Here is a 6,000-nt window from a genome sequence, read left to right on the forward strand (position 1 = left end):
GTGTTCAGCCATACCAATAGAAGAAGAGCAGAAGGAAATACAAAACTCGTCAGGCTATAGGAGGGGAGATACTGAGGACCCCACTGCAAATGCAAGACCATTAACGGCAATTAAAAAGAGTGGTCCACTCAGGACAGAGCCCTGTGTGACCCCATTCTCTTTGATATGGGGCGCACTGTGGGAAGCACTGACGCAAACTCTGAAGTGCTGAGTGAGAAGAAGTTCCATATATATATAAAATAAAAAAAAATCAGCAGTGCACCTTGGAAACCCCACTCATGCAGAGTAGCGAGGATGTGGTGTCACCAAGTGCTACTGCAGGCCTTTGTCAGGTCGAAAAAGATGGCAATGGTGTTGTTGTCGGGAAAAGGTTAATCAAATGGGAGAATCCAGGTGGACCAAGTTGTGAGTAGTCCCACCATTGCAACAGGAATTTGCCATTGCTCCAGATGCAGCTGAAGATGGCAAGAAGGTGGCGCTAGCAATCTACTGACAGATGTTTAATCTGTAGCGGCACTACTGTTTGGGACAGGAAAAGTCAGTTTTAGTGCAATATTTATGAGCACACAAGTTACAGCTAGGTGCAGGTCTGTGTACAGTGAGTTACGCTCACCAGTAGTTGCGAAGTAAAATAGAGGCCACAGTGGTGTAGAACCACCATAGGAAGTACACGCAGCGGTTTGCTTCGTGCAACTCATAGGCCGAAGGGGCCCACTGACCAACATACTTGTTATGAGTATGTGACCCGAAGTGGCGCGTTTAGCAAAACAGAGGTGCACAGTCACATATAAATAGGTGCCGGTTCACTAACAAAGCAATGAAGTGTGACAGCTCTCCTGGATGGCAGGGCGTAACACACCAGTGGCTACACACAGCAACAGATCGGGCATCAGCGTTCCAGTCCACGGCATATTGTTGGTTCAACCTTCTGAGACTAATGCGAGGCATTCAAGTGTGGCAGCTCTCCTGGAAGTTGGGGTGTGTCACACCACTTGCTACACACAGCAGCAGATGGGGTGCCAGCATTCCAGTCCATGTCAGGTTGCTGCTTCGACCCTCTGAGGCCAACGCGGGGTCTACAGTCAGCCAGCAGTGGGCCAAGCTACAGCTCGCTATCGTGGGCAGTCATCTTGGCTCCCAACATGGAGACATCCAGGGTGAGGGCCACAGATTTGGACGCCGGATCTCGGGCATTTGTTGTCGGCTGCTGGTGCATCCTGACATTGAGGCCATACAAGGCTGACACACAGCAGCATGGGTCACTGAGGCAGCCATTCTGCGCCAAGCCGTTTCACAGTCAGCAAAGTGGAGTCAGCATTGTGAGACCTGGTGACACAGACTGAGGGGAATGCAGCACTGTAGTTGGAAACAATAAATCACTTGGAAAGTTCGGATGAGCGATAATATGGTGCCTTCTACCTCATCCCTCTACATTTAGTGTCAGAACAGTGAATGTCGTCTGTACAGTACGTCGTTTGAGCCCACTGCCTGCATTACAGTCACAAGGTGTGGTGAGTTTTGACCACTTTTCTTTTGAGTGTTGGACATTTTCTTTCTTTTTGTGTTTTTGAGTATGGCTCATGGGAGGCCATTGTCGATGTTTTGCGTAGGCATATTATTTTTTTGTCAGAATAAGTGTTAGTGTGTTTGGGGCAGTAAGATGTTGTTTTTCGTGGCAATTGATTACTTTTGTATTGATTTGAGTATGTTGATACTGAAGTGTAGGAAGTTGGGTTATTTTTGTACTTAATTGTTTTGTTTCCAGATTAATGGGGAATGAAAGCAACACAATGGTAGAGTCAGGAATGCGAGGTGTGTTGAAACCAGAAGTGGTATGGGTTTCATTGGAAAAGATAGCACATTTAACAGCGAACAATACACAGTTGAGGAATGAATTAACATCTAGAAGTGAGAAGTGAGCAGGAAACCGCATCAGATCCGATTTGATCAGTCATTGTTGCCTACAATGCTGCAGCAGGAGATTGATCCAGATGCCATGAGTTTGATTACTCCATTTTCTGGCAAGGTATCTGAGGATGTGCATTGGTTTGTGGAGGACCTAGGAAACTTCAGCTGTGCTGATGGTTGGTCGGATGAACAGTTGTTACATGTTGCCAAGATTAGATTAACGGATGAAGCGAAGGCATATGTAAGGCTTTCTGAGGCCTAAAGGAAGGCAGGAAAGTTTAAGCAGTTGAAAGGAGGCTTTTACAAAGATACAAGAAAAAGAATAGCGCTTGGTACTTTAGGGAGAGGTTGAGAAGAATCGCGATCAGAGAGGGGGAGATGGTAGAGAAATTTACGGAAGAATAAGAGAAATTAACTAGTACACTTATGAGTTGGGTCAAAGCAATGAAGCAAATGGTGTTCTGTTGCAGGAGGCTGAGCAAAGGGCACTTGATGTATTTTTAAGGGGGTTACCGGTACATATATATCGGAAAGTGAGTGAAGGGACTCCGAAAGATTTGTATTCGGCCATTCAGCTGGCAATCCAATGTGAGGAAATAGATGTGGCAATGGGGGTATGTGACAGACAAACAGTGTTTACAGCGGGTATAAAATGTTATAAGTGTGATCTTACGGGACATGTGCAGAGGAAATGTACCCAGCCACCGAGGAATAGAGGAAGGGGTGGAAATCAGCAGCATGGAAGATGGAGAAGTGGAGTTAGTATAGGTGGATAATTGTTAAATGGCAGAGGGGGCCCAAGACCCACCTAAGGGATCTCCCTTTTAATTTACATGCTACAAATACATATGCAGAGGTGGAATGTTCAGTGGTAGGATCCACAGGAACTAAAACGTTTAAGATGTTGTTGGACATAGGGGTGCAAGTGTCAGTAGCTACTAAGAGTTTAATGGGATGAAGGAAGTTAAACCCACCACTTTATAGGTTGTGTGGAGTGGGGGATAAGGAGGTCACACCTTTGAGGTCAGTGACAGTTGACTTTTACATAGGGAAAGTCCAATTTGATGCATGTATGGAGGTAGTACCATGGGTAAGCGAGAGCTACGACAAGATCCCAGGAGTAGATTTCTTGCATCAACATCATGCCAAAATTCACCTTGGACAACAAACTGTGGAACTTGGTGGAATTTTATTTCAGCTAGGGGAAACTGTTGTCAATGCAGAGCTGTCGCGATGGGCGTTCAATGTAATGAACAAACCAATTGAACTGTGTACATTAGCATTAAGGCTTAATTCACATGAGTGTGTGTCTGATGGCAAAGGGAAGTCGCTTTGGGTAAGTGTGGAGTCAAATCTACCTGTGGGTACAGTATGGTTCAATAACATATTGAACCATTGGACGATAATGAAGTTTTGGGTCCATTGGGTTGTTTTGTGAAATGTAGTATTGTACGCGTACAGGAGGGGAATGACAGGTGAGTATCTCCTGTGAATGTGGATTATTTTAGCGCTGTAGATGCGAATTTGAGAAAAGGAGTTTTAATAGCAAATTTGGATGTGCCAGATGATGAAGACGTGTGTTTGAGTGGTAGGCGAAGCGATCAACCACTAACTGCTGACAGAACTGCTTTGCGTGACAAAATTAAGCATTTGAAAGGACCAGAAAGAGAGCATATGGAAGAATTATTGTTGGAATTTAAGGATTTGGTTTTTCCACAGAGGCCATTGCCAGCAACTCCATTAGTTCAACATAGGATACCAACAGGAAATGAAGCACCTGTTTACCATAAACCATACATAATACTGAGGTATTTGCAGCTGATTGTGGAAGATTTCATTGATCAGCAGCTTGCGGACGGTATTATAGAGCATAGTAATAGTTTCTGGCGAGTGGGCATTGTCGTTGTTCCTAAAAAATCTATGGATGAAACTAAAAAAAACAGGTTCTGTTGTGACTACCAATACCTCAATAATAAGACAGTAATGGACACATATCCCATTCCAAACATATTGGAGACTTTGGATCACTTAGGGCAGTGCCAGTACTTTTCTACGATGGATTTGACAAGTGGTTATCATCAGTTAGAGGTGGCTCGAGAGGATCGCCCAAAAACTGCTTTCTCTACTCCTGGAGGCCATTACCAGTACATCAGAATGCCATGTGGTTTTAAAAATGCTCCAGCAACGTTTCAGATGTTGCTAGAAAGTGTCTTGAGGGGTTTTAAACCATGGCAGTGTCTTTTCTATTTGGATGACATTATAGTGTTTTCAAGTAGTATGGAGCAACAGAAACGACAGTTAAGGGAAGTCTTTATGAGGTTAAGAGCAGCTCGTTTGACATAGAGCCTGGAGAAGTGTCATTTTGCATTGGGTCATATTATCAGTAAGGATGGAGTGCGAACAGATCCGAGGTTGGTACAGGCTGTAAGGGATTTTCAGGAACCGAAAACAGTTAAGGAAGTGCAGTCATTCATTGGAATTTGCAATTTCTATCAAAAGTTCGTGAAGGGTTTTACAGATATAGTACAGCCATTGATGCAATTGTTATGGAAGGGTGTGAAATTTTAGGGAACAGAAGAGTGTAGAAAGTATTTGACAGACTGAAAGAAGTGTTAACATCAAGTCCAGTTCTTGTGTTTCCAGATTTTGAAAAGGAGTTTATACTAGCATGTGATGCATTGAATCAAGCATTAGAATGTGTTCTTAGTCAGGAAATTGATGGGAAACAACATACTGTAGCCTATGTGTCTAGGCAGTTGAATGCAGCAGAGAGGAATTTCTCAACAACAGAGAGGGGGATGCTTAGCGTAATCTATGGAATCACATATTTTAAATGTTATTTATGTGGGAGAAGATTTTGAGTAGTGACAGATCATGCTGCGTTGAAGTGGTTGTTGGGGTTTAAGGATCCGTCCACTAGACTCACTTGATGGCCTGTGAGGCTTAGTGAATTTGACTATGAGGTGGTGCACAAGCCTGGAAAGAAGCATGGTAATACGGATGCACTAAGTAGGAAGGTGGCAAAAGTAGAACTCATAGGTTATGACCTAGCGGTATGGCAAGAATTACAGGATATGGACAATGATTGTAAATTGTATCAGACACAACCACAATTTAATATGTATGACAGTCTTCTGTGCAGGGAAACGAAGTTAGGACCAAAGGTAGTAGTGTCAGCGAAGCTGAGAGATGAGGTTTTAAAGGAAGCACATGATCATGTGTTATCTGGTCATGGAGGGTATAGAGCGATGAATAGGAGAGTGGCAGAGAGATATTGGTGGAGAGGTAGGAAAGTAGATGTGTATCAGTATGTCAAGAATTGTATACCATGTGCGCAAAGAGCAGATTCTCTATGTTGGGGATTGATGTCTTAGGACCTTTCAGGCAAACACTATTGAGAAACAGATTTGTTCTGACATTAATAGAGCATTTTCCGAGGTATGTGGAGATGGTGGCTATGCCAAATCAACAGGCAGCATTGGTCACACAAGCATTAGTAAACAACTGGATTTTGAAGTTGGGTGTACCGCAGACAATAAGTACTGACCAAGGGACCAACTTCATGTTGGATTTAATGAAGGAATTGTGTAAACTGTTGAACGTAAAGAAAGAAGTTGAGGATGAGCTCGTTACAGCCACAGACCAACGGAAGAACAGAATGGGTACACAGGACAATCCGGAAGATGCTGAGCTTTTATGTGGATTCTCATCACTGTCAGTGGGACAAGTATTTGAAGCATATTGTATGCATATACAATGCAAAAGTCCATACCAATACTAGGTTGTCTCTATATGAGGTAGTGTACGGGCGAAAAATGCTGCCACCATTTAATTTAGTAAAGCTACAGAAAGGAAGAACCGGTGAATCTGTACATCAATTCGTGACAACAATTCAGGATGTTTGGAAATGGGTACAAAAGGGGAATACAAAGGCTTTGGAAAGGCAGGAAGACACAATGAAGTGGAAAGGAAGTTTACCGCAGCATAGATTAAGGCAATGAGTAATGCTATCCATCCCCTATACGCCAAAAGGAAAAAATGAAGAAGTTCACTGTGAGGTATCAAGGGCCATACCAAGTAGTTGAAACCACA

This window comes from Schistocerca gregaria, chromosome 3 (genome assembly GCF_023897955.1).
Source record: "Schistocerca gregaria isolate iqSchGreg1 chromosome 3, iqSchGreg1.2, whole genome shotgun sequence".
NCBI lineage: Eukaryota > Metazoa > Arthropoda > Insecta > Orthoptera > Acrididae > Schistocerca > Schistocerca gregaria.